General features: G+C 41.7%; 1 protein-coding gene across 2 annotated transcripts in view; it reads right to left on the reverse strand.

The window, feature by feature from the left end:
* Window positions 1-19,953, reverse strand: part of ATXN1 (ataxin 1) — a 216,097-nt gene that overhangs the window by 167,310 nt on the left and 28,834 nt on the right. For both annotated transcript variants that reach the window (XM_058810080.1, XM_058810071.1), the window contains one exon: window positions 19,729-19,819. The gene's annotated coding sequence lies outside the window, so the exon portion shown is untranslated. The remainder of the gene's footprint in view (window positions 1-19,728; window positions 19,820-19,953) is intronic.

Consider the following 19,953-nt stretch of genomic DNA (forward strand, 5'->3'; position numbering starts at 1 on the left):
ACATCATCTGAGCAAGACTTTCCACCCTCAGAAGTTCCAGCCAGTGGTCAGTTTGACTGGCATGACACAGGTAGCTGCAGAGGGCTGCTCTCTGCAGCTCCTCGTGATGCAGAAAGGAAGAAGCGATTGGTCTCGCACAGATCTGCACGGCACCAGAGATCTATTTATACAGCTCTAGCAGGCTGAAACTCTGCACAGAAACTGCAGCCATCTCTTCAGCTTGAAAGCTGAAGAGGGGTGGATGTCTCTAATTCTGATTCCCATGGTGTTCCCTGCAAAAATGACAATCATTTTAATTTTGCGTGGGGTAGAGCTGCTGGCATGTTTCGCACGTCTTTCCCTACCCCAGCTTCAAGATTCTTACACCTCAAGGATTATCAGCTTTGTCACTGGGTATTAGATTCCATATCTGGGATTTGTAATATGGCCACCCTAATCAAATTGAGGGTAACACTTCCCCACTAAGTGCAGTAGGCACTGTAGGTTTGTTTTTTTTTAGCATATGACAATAATAAAACAAGTTTAAAAAGATAATTTAGAGTCATACTATACCCAACTGTCATTTGTAAGACTTTACTGTATCATTAGTCAGAGCTTCTGGTGACAATATAACCCACAAGGCTGAAACTTGAGTGGTTTATACATGTCATCAAAGCCTTAAAAGATAAAAATGCCACCTGAGAAAGTGGGAGTATTTAATTTTTTATAATATTTTTGTACTAGTATAAAGCATTCACTTAATTTAAATCAGTGACTTCTTTTCTTAAGGTATTTGTATCTGTTTGATCTTTTACAAATATCTAATTCTTTTTTTAAGATCTAATAGTGCTAAGTACTTTGAAGACAATTTGCCAGGGTTTTATTAATTAGAATTCCTACAAACCTTTGGGGGTTGGGTTTGGTGAGGTTTTTTTGGGGGAGGATAGTGTGTTAGATTTTGTTGTTTGTTTCTTTGTTTGTTTTGCTGGGTTTCTTTTCCTCCCCTCCAAACCAGGGCAGAGCATTGCAAATGCAAAATTCCAGTCACCTCCCCCAGATACCAAATTGTTTCAATGAAGTGGCAGGTTTTTGGTAACAGCTGTATGGTGTAGTGGCTTCTACTAGGTCTGTACAAACACATGTCCACAGGCTAGAAAACAAAACCAGACAAATTCTCAGCTAATGTAGAAAGGCTCCAATGAAAACTAGCTGTGAAGGAATGCTGTGACTCAAACTCATCACAGCCATAGTTATTGACATTACAACAAATTACACAGTACTGATTATTACATATCAGAACTTCATTACTGACTTTCCTAGTACTGAAAATGCTCATAAAAATGAAATGTTATAAGAACGTTAAAACATTTTTTTTAAAGTCATTGAAATTAAATATGGTCAAATCAGTTAATTTTATCACAGTTTTCCATTAGCTCATGTTGTTCCACTGCAGTTTCAATGTATTCATGGACACAGGCACATGCATGCACACATACACACACACAGTTTGGGGAAGTGAAGGAAAAGGAAGAAAATCAGTTTTATGAACAACCAAAGAAGTAGAAATTAAAGAACAGACTCAGCAGATCAATGAAGCACATGATTAATTCCCATTATCTTCAGGAGAGCTTGACTACAGTTAAAGTGCTTTGATGAACGAGGGTCCCCAAAACACAGTGCTCCTCAACCTGGTTATCTGAGCATGGCTTTATGTGAAACAAAACACTTGAAAGCAACTAAAGGTATGGAAATGCTCAGGTTTAGCAAATGAAAGCCTTGTAGGAAATTCTCCTAGTTAGGAAAAAACCCAAAGTGGCTTCCTAAATTTTCATCACCTCTAGCAGCTTTTGAATAATGCAACGGTCTTTCTGGCAGCTCCATAAAACCATATGTAATCTGCACAAGAAGTTCTACAATGTCTCAGCACTTCCTGGGGACTCAGAGCAGTAGGGTACCCTTGCAACGCAAGCAGAGATTAATCATTTTCTAATGCACAGTAATAAATAATGTATCCCCCATAGTACATAAATTAAAGCTGTAATTTCATCCCAGTTCTGTGATGACACCAGAAGCCCAAGATGGAATTTCAGCCTCGCTATGACCAGTCAGGATACACAATATTCCTAAAATTATGATCTGAGTGTTTATAATGAACTGAGGAGTTCTGAAGGCATTACCAAAAAAAAGAAGGATATGTAATTACAAGCAGAAAATAAAATTATTAAGTCAGATATTGTTTGCAGAACTTGCTAAAATAAGCAGTAAATCTCATCCCTCAAAAGCCCACTCAGCATGTTTGCAGCAAGTCAAGCAAAGATCACTGCTACTATCAAAAAACTGAAAGTTGTTCTAGCACCACAGGGCAATGCCTCCACCACACCACAGCAAACAGTAAGAACTACATGCTGAAGTTCAGGTTTTATGTAACAGAGTCCTTAAAACGTTGAAAATATGTCCTGCTACAACCATACACAGCATTTCACTCAGAAGTCAAACGGGTATTGTACAGGTGCACAAGAGGCATAAAATATCAGGATAAAGTCACAGTATATCTCAAATCCATATTCCTATTGGACAAGGAAACTGCTGAGCAAAACAAAATACTCATGATGAGAAGTTTTATCCTTCTGATGCAAATATACATATATATGTACACATACACACACAGTTTATGCAGTGTAAAGAATCTCAACAATTTTCATATTCTCCTCTCTCTGCAGGAGAAATTTAATATTTCTCCTGCAGATAATTTCAAGAAATCTTATGAAGATTCAAAAGACATTTTACAAGTCTAACAACAGGCATTTTAATGCAAATAAGGTTTGAAGTATGAAGACCAAGAGCCAAAATAATCATCTATATAGAGTTTACTGTTATAGTCACCCTGACTTTTGCTACCAATTCCCATGATTTTTAGCAAATCCCACAAGATTTTAAGGATGTCTGGAGCCAGCTTTCTTTCAGAGATAAGAAGAAAATAACTTTCTGACCGTCTTACACAAACAAGGCATGAAATTTCACAGGATCATTCACGGCCTGGAGTGGTTCCACATTCTGAACTTCTTTGCATGGTATTATTCACAGATTTATCTTATCCCCCCCCTCCCTCCCACCACATTCTTCATAATGTGAGACTCATAAATCATGCTCACTGTCTCTTCTTGCTCTCTCTCCCCACCCCACTTCACTTAGGTTTGTAGCTTAGAGAGCTGTAAAAAAAAAAGTAAGGAGGGGAAATGTGAAGATTATGAAAAAAATGTCAAATGAATTGGTGCAGAAAAATTATTTTTAAAAGCTGAAAATATATAAGCTTAGAGTAACAGTTTTTTAATATCTGATACTTCCCCACAAGTCACTGCATTATTTGTTCCTTCCAACTCTTCCTCTTCCCATTTCTATAATGGTAAAGTGTTGAAACCAGAATACCTGAACTTATATTTTCTGTACTCACATTTCAGCACCTTAACAGCAATGTTCTCATATTCAAGGAGCCACTCACCCAGAGAGGCCTACTAATTTTTCTGTTCTCTTTTGATCTCTCTGATAACCAGCAAAATTTTAAATCTGCATACAAATATTTACATGCCTACATCTGCATTTAAGGACACATTTTCCACAGACCTATTTTCTCCCTTTTTGCCTTCCCTGACTATTCACACAAACAAAAAAAAGTACCAAAAATCATGAGAAAAGGACAAGGAAAGCAAGACAATTGTCTAAAGCTCCTTGCCTCCATGCTTTCTCCACAAGCAGCATATCATCACCTCTAAATAGCAACCTGAAACCTACTCAAGAGACTTACGTAAGTCATGAGTCAAGAACTAAAGCGGTGAGTGTCAAAACATTCAAAGACACAGTACCCTCTGCTCCTAGTAGTAAAGGAGTAACTGCTGAGAATATGCAAAGATTATCATTGCAGGGGAGAAAAATAGCAGTAAAAACTTGTCAGAGACCGACAGAATCACAGAATGGTTTGGGTTGGAAGGGACATTTAAGGAGCTATTCCAAACCCTCTGTTGCCACATGCAGAGACATCTTCCCTGGATTATGCTGCTGAAAGCCGACCATTCAAAAATCAGCCACACAAACTGAGCTACAGGCTTCAGCAACAGTAGTACACTGCTAGAAACCCTCTGACCTGGTGTGATCTTGGAGGCTTATTATGTCACAAGGAACAATATAAGCTCCCACAAAAGTGATAACATATGGCCAAAGCATGCCTCTACCTGCCTTTTACTGGGGACTCAGAGAGAGAGACAGTTTTCTGTGGAATCTCTTAGACAATAGGTTATGTTGCTCATGAGATATTGTTCACAGGGAATGGCAATCCAACACTGGGACTAAAAGGTGACCCTGTAAATAAATGTCAGCTGCAAAATCAAATACCTCTCCTCAACAAACACTGCTATATTGACAGTGTAAACAAAATACAGAGAACAGAAATAATTCCCCAATGAAAAAGAAAGAAGGAAAAAAACCTAGAGGGAATGTGGGAGGGAAGGGCATATGGCAAACTGAGGTCACTATAACTCCAACCAATGCAGGCTCTTCCCATTCTCATCACCATACCCCATCTGTGCCTAAGTATAAATGGAAGGGTTACCTATCAAGTTCTCTTTCTTCATGCAAATATCATTTTCACTTCATGTATTCTGAGGACTATATAACTTATCAATTCAGAAATTATTCTAAAATTATGCTTATATAATACATACCATATTAATTTACATTCTTACCACACTAGTCATACAAACACATACAATAACTGTTGCTCAGAATGCTTTTCTCCTATCTGGGAATTATCTTACACTTGCAGTCTAAATTTAAAGGCATGTGTAAAAAAAAATCTGTAAAATCTGAGCACTAGACTATTAATTGGTCTTCTTTCCCTCATTGTTAGATTAACACACAACACAAGACACATGGCCGAGGACTCAGAAGCAGTGAAAACTTCAATGCTTGCAACCCAGGGAGAGAAGCAGGACTGCAGAACTGTGTAATTACAAGAAGAAAGAAGAAGTACAATTGAGAGAGTCCCTCTGTCTGACACAGCACATCTCAGAAGAAAGACCAGCACCTGTCACAATTAACTGTGTGGTGGGGACTTCCCTACTGACACCATACCCAGAGATGTGGATTTTTCATCACACAGAATTTCAAGTTGCCTCCTGGAAAAAGAAAGGAGAAGGAGCATTGAAGGGTTTTTTCACAATGTTTTAAAATTATGTAACTCCACTAACTGAAGAAGACTCATTACCATTAACTTACTGCATTGTTGCAATACAGGCATTAAGAATCCAAAACCAGAAGCTCTTGCTGCTTATCCAAGTATTGGTGCTGATTTGTTCCTGACAAAATATAGGACAAATGAACATACTGCTAATGCATACTGTGTTAATTATTCTGCAGTGCCATATAGTAACCCTGATGGAAGTTCAAAGGAGTTGTGACAGATCTGGATGGAAACAGTAGTATATATATAGTTTAAATTTGCATTCAGTCATTTGCAGCTATAACATGGGAGAATTGAGCTGTGAGGCTGCACTGCTGCCTAAATGATCTCACATTATGCTACCAGATTAAATATTCCTGTGAGATAAAACACTGTAGAGGGCTGAAGTTCAGAAAATCTATTTCAATCCTGTTTTGTAAACCTCAGTACAGCTCCAACTCTCTGTTATTGATACCAATTCAATGGACCACATTTACATTGCAAATCCACACCTTAAAAAGTCAACTAGTTAGTGCACAACATTGAGAGCAATGGAGGGCCTGCAGATACTTACAGAAACATGTTGCCACAACAAAGCTTTAATTTAGAGGAAAAAATACTGGCCTCTGGATTTGTAAGAACCACCCAGAGATAGGAACTGGGAGTACACAAATAAGCAGAAACAATTCTATGAGCCTACACAAAGCAATTTCCAAAACTCATCCTCCCACATCTTTACCAAAAAGCAGCCGAGTGAGCTGAGCAGCAGCAAGTTGCTGGCTGGGACCCCTACAGAGCCCTGAAACTGGGCAAAACCCTGCTCTCTGCTCTGCCCAGCTACCCAGGACATCAATGCCCAGCCTACAGCCCATGGGGGACAACACTGACCCACATAATGCCCAATCCAGCTCATCACTCACTCACCCATGGACCCTCTGGCATCTTCTGCTCCTGGAAAAACACAGCAGATGCTGCCTCACCCCAGGGCACTTTTGGCTCCCACAAGCCCACAGCAAGTTGTGGGTTGAAGTACAAGAGGGGTTTGAGGCTAAGCCTCTCTGAACACAGCAGATCTCACAGCAAACTCCACCTGTCAGGGAAAACCCAGGGTCAAACCACTGCAGCCCACACTCGCTGAGCTGGCCCAATGTACTCCTGAACACAAACACAACTAAACGTATCAATGGTACATATAAAGCTTCCTCAGTAAAAGCAGATCTGCATGCATTTACAACATACAGCCTTATGTTTTGATGCTGAAGTTTTGTTACCTCCCCCACGCTCCCTGAAATAAATATATTTTAAAAATTTCCGTTGGCTTCTTTCAATCATTAATCACATTATACTAATAAATATTCTGACAGTGACATTGTTTAAACAACCTCTTCTCCACCCAAAATCCACTGGCAAAATCCACATGTAAGCTGACCATCACATAACCCTGCTTTCGAATGCTAATTGAAATCCACTTCCCCCAGCCAGCACAGTAAAGAGCTACTCCTTGAGAGAGGGAGTGCAGAAAAGAAATGAGAGAGGGGCCTTTGAGAGGAAATAAAAATAGGATCCCTTGATCCCACCATGACATGGCCCAGACATTCTCCCTGTGGGGGAAGACAATGTTTCTTACAGCAGTAAGAGTTTTTATAACATTTTCTTCTCTTTTTTTTTTTTCCCCTGTGCAACTTTGCTTCCTGAAGAATGCTTTATATAAAAGACATGACATTTGGCAACCCAGCTCTGCTGCTTTGAGAAATTCTTTGGCAAGCACCCTACGTGCTGACTGTATTAAGCACATCAGTTTCTTTATTTATTTATTTAGGCAGAAGTCAGAAAGGGGCAAGTCATACAATTAATGCACAGCACAGTATCACTTCATCCAGAAAAAAAGGGAGAGGAGTTGGTAAAGGAGGAGCTGGAGTTTCTCCTTTTGAGAAACCTCATCACAAAAATGGTTCTCCAACCTACAAGTGTTGTTGCTGTTCTGGAGCATACCAGTGATTCTCAGATCTCAAGGCATTTAGGGAACATCAATTAATTAATTAATTAAGACTGGATTCCACATCAAAGGCAGGTATCATTACACATCTATTTTGCACATGGGTAAAATGAGCCGCAAAGTGAACCTAAGCCTGTCCCGAGGCAGGAAGCACTGCCTTGCTCCTGCTGAGGGAAAGCTGCCTGCTGTATCCAGCAGGAGGGCTCAGCACTGGCCACCTGCAGACCCATGCTTCCCTCCTCACACCATGAGGGAAAACAGAAAATAGAGATATTTCTACGTGCCACCATCTTCCTAAGGGTGCAGCCTGTGTCTGTGAGGCACAAGAAGCCCTGTCCATAAGCACTGATTTCCTTTGCTCCACATTGTGTACTCATGATGTACCTCAGCACCGTTAGCAGCACGTCAGGGACAGCACCGTGTGTATATATAACCATGGGCTGGAAAATGGGCTGGGAAAAGCAAAGTCTCTGACGGTCAAGGACTCCAATGAGCAATGCCTATCTCCTAGTCAGATGCCACATGCTGAGCAGGAGGGCCCTACATTCGTTGCTTCGAGGTATGGACTGTATTAGTTAGGCTTACAAGAGAACAAGATTCTTCTCAGAAACAATAGAATATTTTTGCTTGTGATCACCATTAGCTCTATTTATTTACACCAGAAAGCAAGAAAGCTTGGCAGCACACTGCCAGGGACACCCAGCAACAGCAAATTCACAAAATCATGACGTTTTCAAGCTAAACAGGAAGGAGAGATGGGAACTGGAGATGACATGACACACCTGCGCAGAGACAAGCTGGCCATTCCACAAGCTTGGAAAGGTACATCTCCTGCACTTACCACAGTACGTATTTTCAAGCTAAACTGTTAGCAGCAAATGCCCCAGCCTATCCAAGGCATTGTTTAGCCCACACACCAGAAGAAATGTTGGAACATAGTCTGGTGCCTTCCACAGGAAGGAGCTACCAAGTCTAACTCTGCAGATTGGGTACCAATAGGACTTTTCTCCATCTCAGAGGGCTGAAATAGGACTAGAGAGTCTGCTTGATCAGGTGGTGCTGCTTCAAAGGCTATGTCCATGGGCACAGGTAAATCACTTAGCCTTTGCAATAGTTTTAGGCAGCTCAGTCTAAAACAAGTGTTAGCTATTTAACACTGAAAAGAGTTTTCTACACACTAGTCTAAAAGAGACAGATGTGTGTTCTCATCTGTTGCGTGCACCCTGATGTAAAAAAGAAGTCTAACTTTGTTCCTAGAAAAGAAAATCTGGCACAGCAATCTAAACCTGCCTGGTGTTTGCTAGAAGAATATGAGGACAACTGTTTTTCTTTTAAATAAAAAGTCTCGCATTACACTCCCTTCCTGTTCTAAAACTTCTTCCAAGAATTTCTCTCCTTCATTTCTAGGCCAAGTTTTATGATATCCAAGTAGTTATCACAACAGCACTATAAAAGCACAACTTTTCAAGGTTTATTCAGGGCAAACAGACCTCAACCAGACTGCCAGTTTTGGCAGAAGTTTGGCATGACCAAGGACTCAGTACATTAAGATACAGAATTCAGCATCAGTTAAACTGTACAGCAACCTCTGCCAATCATCTGTCCTCAGTGAAACATCCACCAGGCTCTCCTTTGAAAAAGATTCAGGGATTTCAGCACTGAAAAGGGCCAAATGCACACAAATCTATCCACAAAGAAATCACTTGTGAAATTCCCCTCAACTGAAGCAAGGAAATACCAAGCCTTCAGTAGCACTCCTCAGTCACTCTCTTGAGCCTGGGAACAATGCACTAGCACTTTAAGTGGGGATTTCAAGCTTGGTGAAACAAGTTACTGATGCCCACACAGGATGCACACCTTGGTCTTCAAGCTGGCTCTGAAAGTATAGGCCAAAAGCGAGTGAGGGAAACCTCAGCACAAGTGGTTTCAAGCTATGATCTCATTAGCTCAACATACAGGCTTGAAAGTGCACACAAAATTTGAAGTCAAGTGGTTTTGGATCTGTGTGCATATACTACATGTCAAAACACAAAGATGCCCATATTGTCCCGATGCAAAATTTCACACCAAAAACATTAATATACACAGATGTGTTTAAACAGAGGAAACAAAAATATTCTCCACCAAACATATCTGTGACGGCAACATAGAGGAGCTGTCATATTTTAGCACAGACTGGCAACCTCACTAGCTTGAGGTGCACAGTACAGAGATGCTATCAAAGACAAAATGACATAGCTTAAAACTTATGTACAATTATTTTACTTGAGGGGAAGGAAAAGGTTATGCCAGAGAGAAAAGACTTGGGAGGTACAGGGTGGGAAAAGGACACAACACACGAGAGAGGGACAAGACTGGGTTGTTTTTAGTTTAACACTTGCCAAGTGAAAAAGCAAACATGAGTCATAGTAAAGGTAACTCAAAGTGTGATGTGACTGCGATGGAGAGCTGAGCAGACCACACTGCATGAGTCAGCAGCACAGATAAAAAGGGTGATAAGAAGCAGCAGATGGGACATGTCTTTACTAAAACAACCCCGCAGGACACAGGCCTTCTTTGCTCTAATGAAACAGTCGTGCCAAGCTGCCACACGCTGGCTGGTATGCTTGCAATCCTGTGAATCAAAGAATGCCACGCATGGTTTGAAAAGCAGCAGGCAAACAGCTGCCGACGGATCCACACGCAAAAAACAGCCCAGAAAGCAAAGCAACAGCACCGCCCCAACACTCCCACACCCTGACGAGCGCCTGGGACACCACCCTCCAAACCACTCAGGCACTGGGGTGGGGAGGAAGAGAGCAGGGGAAGGAAGCTGTCGCTGGGATCATGGCATTCAACCTGGCCGTCAGCCAGCTTTTCCCTTCCTGCTAGTCAGACTTGGCTTTCCTGGTGAGTGCCGAGGGCAGGCGGCTGCAGGATCCCCCCCGGACCCCTCTGGCTCCCCTGCAAGCACCTGCAGAGCCCGGAGGCAGCTGCAGCTAGACACTCCTACGTGTCTAAAGAAGCCCAAAGGGAAGCTGGGGCTACTTGCGGAGCTACACTCCAGTGGACCTGCAGCTCAGGTGGCCTTGCTAAACTCAGGTTTAAAGCTCCATCTTTTTTTTCAGGGCTGTGTGGCCTGTTTTGCTGCAAGAGCAGAACATTCAGCCCCATGTTCTTGGGCAGCAGAAGCCATACAGTCATATGCAAGGCCACATTACCTGCAAAATGCAAATGCTGCCCTGGCCACATAAACAACCTGCAGTGGTGGTTCCTCACTGTCAGGATCCTTCCACTTCTGAACCTGGTCAGGAAAGATGAAGGTCCTCTGTCACAAGCTCAAATGAAGATAGAGACGTAAGGCAAAGCTCAATTCCCCTTTCATCTCACTTCTTGGATGAGGTAAAATTATACCCTGCCTGTAAGGGGTAAGATGGAAAGTAAAATGCTCTATTTTTAGACACAAGATCCTGCTTCATCAGGTTCATCTAATTTCTAAGAAACAAACTTTGACAAAGGTCTGCAGCTGAAGGGGATGAAAAATGACTTGTTTAATTTTCTTTTAGTGCAGCTCATAGCACGACTAGCATAAATCTAAGGAAATCTGCTTTAGCCACATAGACACACCAGCTGTTTTATTTGGGATAGTCCCTATATTTTAGCAATATATATAGAAAGAGAGATAGAGTTTGTTTTCTCCAGTCTGTCCTGCCAAAATAAGCATGTTACGCCCAAGCATTTCAATGGAGCTAGAAGGTGTGTCTATTCCCCCTGCTCTAAACATCCTTATTTATAGATTTCAAAATTTGACAGGTATGCTGAGGAAGAGCAGTTGCTGAGCCTAACACACTCTGCACAGCAACAGATCTGTTGTAACAGATTACAGGCAGAGAGAGAGACAGGAAAGTGTTGTACTTTCCTTCTTTACACAAGTCCTTGCTTTCAAATGCAGCTTTTTTGGAGATAACGACAGCAAGGGCTTGTCTAAAATAAAGCTGGACTGAGAGCCAAGGCTCATTGCAGCCCCACAGACAGCAGAGCTTGGCTCTGCACTTTGGTCATGCACTTTTCTAACCCAAGTGTGTATATTCCAAGAAGTAGGTAGAGGAACTGCTCCCCTACAGTCATCAGGAACATTAGTGAAGGGGGAGGCTGGTCAGCCTGCTTGAAAAACAGTAAAGTTAGTTTTCATTTCCTGTCAGTTTAAATCTTATCTTAGAGGCTTCATTAGCTGATATTTTCTGGCCAGCATGCAGTGGAACAGTGGAACTCCTTTTGTTACTCACTCACAGAAGGTCCCCATCAGCTGCCTGCAGTTAAGTGTCAGTGCTCCTGGAATCCACCCTGCCCTGTCCACCATTCGCAGGCTCTAGCAGCCAGTGAATCAGTCTGCAACCACAAATTGCCATGTGGCCTTCCCCTTGTAAGTCTACAAACAAACATACTCCTCATTATAGCATCCACTAGCAAGCTGTTAAAAAAAAAAAAAAAAAAAAAAAAAAAAAAAAAAAAAAAAACCAAAAGAAACCCTAACACCAAAACAACAACTAAACAAACACAAAGAACCCCAAAAGATAAATGCACAGGATTCATGGAAGCTGATACACAATTTTCCCCCAGACTAATCTTTCCATTACCCTTGAATGGTTTTGGCCATGCAAGAAACACCCTCATGCTCATTTTACTACTGGGTTTCACACTTACTGATTTTCCTTGAACTCATGATGCAAGTGCCTCTATTTCTTCTGCAGATGATTCCTGAAATTGCTGTGCAATTTGCATGTGGACATACAGTGTCAACTGACCTGAACACAATTAGTGACAAACTGTGATCAGAGCTCAGATGCAGACTCAGTGAGGACTCCCTTGACCTCAGCCTGGAGACAGTGCTGCACTTACATAAATCCCACCACAGGGCTCTCAGGCCACCAGCGCAGAAACTGCTTAACAGTGACAAAGGGATGACAAACCATGACTGATAGTTCTGCAAAAAGGTTCCTCATCTCCCAGCCACAGCCCCTGCCAGTACAGACACTTCTGAGCATCACCTTTCAAAAGGACCCATCAGATGCACTCATCCCTCTAAGCTGAGCTCCAAGACACAGTTAGGCAAGGGTGGCACCCTGCATCAGAGGCAGCTGAGGATGGGCATCAAGCTAGGAGAGGAGAAGGGAGAGGTACAGGTGAGGGAGCACAAAGCTTATGATGCTAAGAGTTAACCAGCACTGTACATGGAAGGAGCAGCAACTTCTTCCCACGCCTGAACTCTGACCAGGAGCAATGCTGGGAAGACTGTGCAGCCAAAGTCTTGGCCAAGGGCGGTGGAAGAGGGGCAATCACCCAATACTCCAGTCATGCCCATCTCTGAAGATTTATCTCAGCACCACATCATTGATTCCTTCCCCAGTTTCCAAGAACTGGCTTTTCTATATACATTAGAAAAAGAAAATTCGTTTTTCCAGTATCTTTCTTTCCAGCTCATGTTTGCAAAGCTCTCCAAGAAGAAAACTGCAAGACTCCACAAGTGATCAGTGTTATCACATTTGATTCTTGAGCTTGCTGCCACCCATGGGACCAACAGCCATCACTGCCTTTTCCTGGAAGAGATTATGTAGTATATCAGAAAACAAAATTACTAGCTTTATTCCTAAAATCTCTCAACAGTCTTCAGTCTCAGTTCCTCATTTACAGCTGGATGAATCCGAAAGAGAGAGTCACTTTTGCAAGATCCAAGAATGTGACTGGGAACACAACAGCAAAGCCTCAAGCTCTGTTCCTCTCCTAAGTCTGCTACACAACCCTCTTCTCCCCCTCTGGGCACAGTGGAGACACGTCACCACCTTCTGCATACAGGTTAATTAATGTATATAAGTGATTTCTTTCTTATGCACTTATGTATGTAAATTAAGACATATTCTAAACTAGGTTATGACAATGTATATTACATTCAAATGTGGCATCTGTTGAAACTGTTCAAATTCAGGGTTGTTGTTTGATCAACATTTAGAGAAGGTTGTTTCCTGCTGAAGTCACAAAGAAAATCAAACCTCAAGACTGCTATCAGTTAATGACTGCACTTCTTAAACCAGGCCTGCCAGACAGCTTGCAGCAGGAGAATCTTCTGCCAGACCGAAGAGGGTTTCTGTCAAGTCAGTGCATTTAGCAGGCTGAGTTATATAGCTGGTTCAAACAAAAGAAAGAAACTAAAAAGTTGTAGATGGAAGGAAATAAACAATTTCTTAAAACAATTTCTTAAAACAATTTCTTAACAGAAGCGATATGCAAGAGTTCAAGATGATTCCCAAAATTCTTATCTAAGATACTGTGACCAAAAAAAAAATAATTAACAGTTCCTTTTAAAAATGACTTAATTTTAACACAAAACAAGCTGATTTTTTTTTTCCTCTTCTCCCCTCCTATTTTTCGGCTCCTATTTTAGGGAAGCATTTAGTTGCATGACAGAAATGTTTCAGAATCTCCTTTTTGGGCATTTTTGCTGAAAATTTATTTTAATGTGAATATAGCCTGATACAAGTCACATGAAAAAATCTAATCTAGTCAACAGTGAACAGAAAGCACACCATTGATTTAAAAAAAATAGAAAAATTAAAGGCTCACAGAAATCTATGTTGGAGCAGACTAGTGGTAGAACATCTGTAGAAATACAATGTAGTACAAGTTTAAAAAAAGATATATGAAATTATTTCAAGTACTGAATGCATTCTCTTCTTTAAGGACTATAACTAAAAAGAGTAAATGCAAAGCAAGATTTAGAAGCTGGTGATTTCTGTAAAGTTCATCTGATTGCTGATTTTAGTCACAATTTAAATCAGCAGTTTAAATCCCCCAAAGAAACTCCATAGCAAAAGCAGTACTGATTTATTTCTTATGCGATGGGACACTCAGGATCATGAGGAACATTAGTTTTGTGAGGCAAAGCAGATACACTGGGACAGAGAAATGTGCACACTGCTATTCCATATTTAAAAAGGCAAGAGACTAAAATATATGCACATATGTGCACGTGTGAATACGTGTCCTCATTTTGTTATCACACTCGATCAGGACGCAGACCTGCATAGCAGCAGACTAGGAAGAGGAAGCTCTTGCAAAGAGGTAACGAGCAGCAATTCTTGGGTGCTCAGGGCAACTTTCCCAGGTGCAGGAGCACCAGGAGTGGCTCAGCAGCAGGTCCCTTGGTGTAGGCACAGCACTGTGAGGCCAGAGCTGCAGGGCCAGGGACAGGAACACACAGTGATATCTGACTGCCCAGAGTTAGTGTGGATACTGCCAGGATTCTGATAAGCCTTGCTAAATCCATGCCAGGCACATGGTGACTCTGCACCGTCCTCTGCCACTGCTCCTAGGCCCAGGATGAGGGTGACAGAACATCCTTCAGGATTGTCACACCAGAGGCTGCACTGAGCAGGACACAAGGAGCCTGGCTGCCCTCACATGGAGGCAAACTGGCCCTCCCAACTCAGGAAACTCTCCTAAGGGTGTCCTGTAGCAACTCCATCGCCCAGCTCATTCTCATGCATCATAGCAACACGAGACCTCCTCTTCCCTGTCATGCACAGTGACAAGAACTGTGTTTCAAAAAGAAAAGTACACTTTGGTCCTATAGCAGAAATGGAGTTGAAAGACTTCAGGGGACCTGCAGGAACTTTCAAAGTCATAGAAGGGATCCTCCAGTGAAGAAAAAAGGGAGGAAAGTATCCATCGGGACACCACAAGGCATTTCTCAAGGCACTTAATGTAACAAGACAATGGAGAGTAAATCGTGTATAGATAGCAATGAGGTAACTAAAGCTCAGTTCTTCTCAGTCCCTCCCTACTCCACATAAAAGAAGCATAAAAGTGCACAGACATCAAGATTGAAAACACAACATCTTGCTCCAGTTCAGCTCCTGTGCCTCATAAAGTACTGCTGGTTTTACCATGGTCGTGCTACGTACAATCAATAACAGGTACTGATAGTGTTTGCACAATACTTCAATAAGCAAAGTCAACTAACATTGCTTCCTCTATTTCTGTGTAGAGTAAGATATTTACAGGAACAGCCTTTTGAAACGCTCCAGTAAAATTAGCTTGCTCAGATTTTTTTTTAAACTAGAATAGAGAGCAGAAGGGTATCATCATCATCACTGAGTTTTGTGCATAAATCAGCTGTCTATTTACCACTGGTATGTTGCAATAATGAATTGTCACTATCTCTTGAGTTACTTGCTGGGTTATTAGATTACCTAATTACCTAAGTTCACATAATAAAATAAATAAATAAGATTTCTTCATTATTTCCTGGGAAACGACCTTCAGAAGCATGTATTCCACCTCCTTTCCCAAAGCAATACCCAAAATATTCCTGTAGGAGGTTCGTCTGTTTTATAAAAACCTCCAGTGATGATGCTTCCACAGCTTCCTCAAAGGCAAATAACTGCAGGACCAAAATATCCTTATAATTTCAAGGCTTTCTTAAATGTTTACCTAAGTCTTGTCACCTTCATATTGAGCCCATTTCTTTTAGCCCTAGCCCCAAGCAGTCAGGCTGTACAGTTTATTCCCCTCCTCCCTGCAGGAACCTTCCACATACTTGAACACTACTATCATGTCTGTTACTGGCCTTGTCCCCTGTAGACTAAACAATCCCTATTCTTTCATCTTCTTTCCCAGGTCATGTTTTCCAAATCTTTCATCATTTTTCCTGCCTTCTTCCTGGACACCACCCAGCTGGCTCTTGACTGCATTGTGCCCCAAACTAGATGTTAAGCCATTTCAAACACTGAAAGGAGTGGAGGAGTTATTTCATGCCTTTTCTTTACACACCCTAAAACAGTGCTTTCCTGAGGAACATGGATGGGGAACCCTTGTTCCTTGTATGACACCAACAGCCTCAGGTCTGCAGCCCTCCTCAGATGCGCTGTCCTGTGCACATGGACCAGGCCTGGGACGATCAGAGCTGGGACACTTCTCTACAGGCTTGGTCACCAGCTCCAGGGTCAGAACCAAAGCAGGCGAGGGATCAAAAGAAAAGCTGCCCACTCAGCAGAGCACTGGCAGCCCAGGTGCCAGGGAGAGAAGGACATGACACAGGTTTTCTCTGCTGGTCTGGGAACCAGCTGTGATTTTTTTACCACCCTATTCAACCAAACCAGGCCAAACAATTACTCCAACACAGCCCAACACCAGCTCACAGACCACCTTCTGAAGAACCACTACTGAGTCAGCCCCATCCTGTCTCATGCAACAGGATATTTCTATCTCTCTACAGCACTTCTATGTTTGTATCCTGGCTATTTTTCAGGGTTTTTTTCCCAGACTATTTCTCCTGTTAGCTAGGGCAGCTCAAAACTCTAATCCTGCCTTCCAAGGAGCCTGCAGCCCCCCTTCACACTTTTTATTCTATGTAAAATTAACAACTGCTCTCTCTGCTCCATCAGTCATTTCAATAATGAAAACAGTGAGTATTTTATTACCAAAGCCAGGACAGACCCCTGGGGAATCTCACTCACTCCACTCTTACAGTTTAACAGCAAACCATGAATAACTACTTTGACTAATGCCTGGTGAAATGCTGTGCACCCACATTACAGACCAGCTAACTAGACTTCCAGCCTGCCTCAAAGAAAGCTGTGTTAGAAAGCAGCCAGAGCCCCCCATTAAAGAGGGAGTCATTTCGGTCAGACAGAGGGGTCCAATTACACTGTCATAGGCACTGTTGGAAAGTCTTTGCTAAATACTGCCATAAAAATGTAATGCATGCTGATAGGAGAAAAATGAGTGTTGATAACCAAGCTTAGGATGACAGGAAGAACTTCAGCAGAACTGAGACAGCAGGAGCTTCACTTTGCTTCCAGCAAAAGAGAGACTTGGAAGAAGCAAACTGAAACATAATATAAAAGTTACAGGAATTTTGTGCCTTCCATCAACTGCTGCCGACTTAGCAGTTAAAGAAGATACTATCACACAGGTGTGGTTTTCTTTTGCTTATTTTAGTAAAACCAAAATGTTTTCTTAGCTCTTCCAGATGTTTTTCCAAAGTGCATTCTTCTTCCTAACAGCCTATTCCGCTCAAGGATCACAAACAAACCGGACAGATAGCAAAGACCATGGTTCCCAAAACCCTGATAAATGCTTTTAATCAGCCACTGAAAACATCCCCGTCTCCATGCCACCACTAAGAGAAGCAAGTGGCAGTGGTTGGTGCCTGAAACAGGGAGAAAGGGTAAGTTCCATGGAAAGTGAAAGGTGAGGCAGCTTTCCAACACTGGCTCCCTCTGCTTGCCAAAATAGCAATGCCCAGCCCACGCCTCACTCCTACTTGTGTGGAAGATGCACTCGCTTCCCAGGAGAGTTTACTCTCGCAATGCAGATGTGCTTCACTGAGGCAATCGCGCTCCGTTGCGTAACAGAAGGCAGAATTAAACAGTGTGTGCTGCTCGGTGCCTTTTTCAAATGTACACCACGAGTTACTGTGGAGTTCAGTGGTGGTGCCAAGAGTGTTAACACAATGATTTTAGCAGGGAAGAATACATCATATCCTCCCTACTCCCACAGCTTACTCGCGTCGTAATTTTGCAAAATCCTTTTGAACTTGTCGGTAAAATACAAAGTCACACATCTGTGTGACACATCTGTGTGACACATCTGTGTGACCTTCGTTTGCTCTTTGGTGACTGGGGGTATCGCCACCTTGGGACCCCAACACACCTGCACCAGTGGCAGGCACAGGGCGGCTCTGGGAAGAACCTGGCAGGTGACTGCACCGAGGTGCTGAAAGCTGAACCCTTCACCCCATGTCCTACAAAAGAGGGATTAAAAAAAAAAATTATTTATCTATCACAAGCAGAATCCAGAAGCAGTAATTTCCAGTCCCCCCTGTGAACAAGGAAGAACAACACTGCAGATGCTTCCATACTTTGAATAAGACTATACAAACATTTTGATTCTTCTCTGTTTCTAGGAGTTGCACAATGCCATTCCTCTTCAGAGGAATACAGGTCTTTTCTAAAATATATTATGCATAACCTAGTTTTCCACAGTAGAAAACTCACCAAGGGAATACTGTTTGCTCATACCAGAAATGTATCCCAAAATTACAGTAATTTATAGCCTCATTTTCATTGACAAAAGAAATAATACCATTCTCTTCTGACAAATATCAGTACACTGAAAAAGTAATGAATAAACGTCTATAAACAGGTATCAAATAAAACAACTGTCAATCACTGCAACAAAACTTTAATTAAATCATATGGTAAGCAAAAAAAGAAGTAAAAACAAGTCATATAATCTGAAATCAAAATAAAAATCTGTCTGTCATGCCAAAGCACAATTCAGAGAGTAAAATACCATAACCTGTTAAGTAATCAGTCATCTAATTGTTAATTGTAAAGTTCCGAGTTTACAAAGCAAAGACAAACATCCAGATTCAGCAAAGTACTTTGGCATGTGCCAAAGTACATCTGTATTTTAGAAACATATTTTATGTGACTGAGTTTAAAACTCTGACACTCTTCATATACACCTCTACTGTGATTTTTTTTTTTAAGAGACAGAAAGTGATCTGCACTGTTCACATTTTAGTATTACAAATCAAACCAGCATTCAGCCCCAGCTGAATACATATTTCTGGAGACACATCAGAAAGAAACCTGAGGATTAGCCCTAACACAAAAGGATGAGGGAGTTGCATGCTGTTATCCTGCCAATTTTCCAGAACAGAAGAGTTAGCAAATGAGGCATAAAGCGATGTGAGCAAAGAAACTCATACCTGCAAAAAAAATGCAGAAGTATCAGGTGTGCAAGAAAATGATAGTAAGTAGTATCAGGCCAAATCACAGGAACTGCTGACCAGCTGAAATTCCTTCTGGCCTCAGCTGGAAGTACTTAGCACCCTTAAGGCTAGCTAAACTTATAAGCCATCCTAAACTGATATTACAAATTAAATTTGAATATTGAGCACTACACTTTTTAACATCTCTGACCTTCTATTGGAATCAATGTAAGGCAGCAGCACTACTGAACCTCTAGTTACATTAAAGAACATCTCTATATCTGTTACTGTAAAATTAATACAGTCTTCTCTCTTTTATTTCTTGTAGTGATAGTGGTAGCAACATCAAATATACCTATGCTATTGCTGTAGGGGAAAAGCCAAAAAGTTCCCATTTTGGTCTCTGAAAAACCTCCTATTACTACAGTTGGATGCACAAAGAAAAGGTGGGGCACTGTGGGGCAAGTGCCAAAGAAAAAGACGCACACTCAATAGGGCACATCTCTGAGCAGGAATGCAAAGACCAGCCCCAGCTGGGGCAGAGGGACAGTCACCTTGTGGCAGGGACTGAGTCAGCTACACACTTCTATATCTGCCAAAGTGGGCTGACAGGTTTCATTTGGCAAAGACTACTTCTGGGGGAGGGGGAAAGCCAAGGTGGGGATGAGGAGTTTCACTGCCTGGGGACAGCTTCTAAGTGACTACAATTATTCTGATACATAGGATTTAAAAAATTAAAAGAAGATAAATTAATTAATTAACTGAAGAATAAAAGGTTTAACTTACGGAATAAGACACCACTTTAAGAGGTTTCTCCACTTTCTCTGCTGTAAAGCACTTCAGAAAAATTCAGCTACTGCTTCTCGTGACCTTTTCACTGAAAGAGAGCAGAGTAAAAACAGGAAAGAACTAAAATGATATGCATTAAAGATGCTTCATGTAAGGAAAGTCTTTTGAGTCAATGTTGCAAATTCACTCTGTGTCAGATTTGCCAATACACTGCTTGCCAAA

The sequence above is a fragment of the Ammospiza caudacuta genome, chromosome 1, assembly GCF_027887145.1.
Source record: "Ammospiza caudacuta isolate bAmmCau1 chromosome 1, bAmmCau1.pri, whole genome shotgun sequence".
NCBI classification, from domain to species: domain Eukaryota; kingdom Metazoa; phylum Chordata; class Aves; order Passeriformes; family Passerellidae; genus Ammospiza; species Ammospiza caudacuta.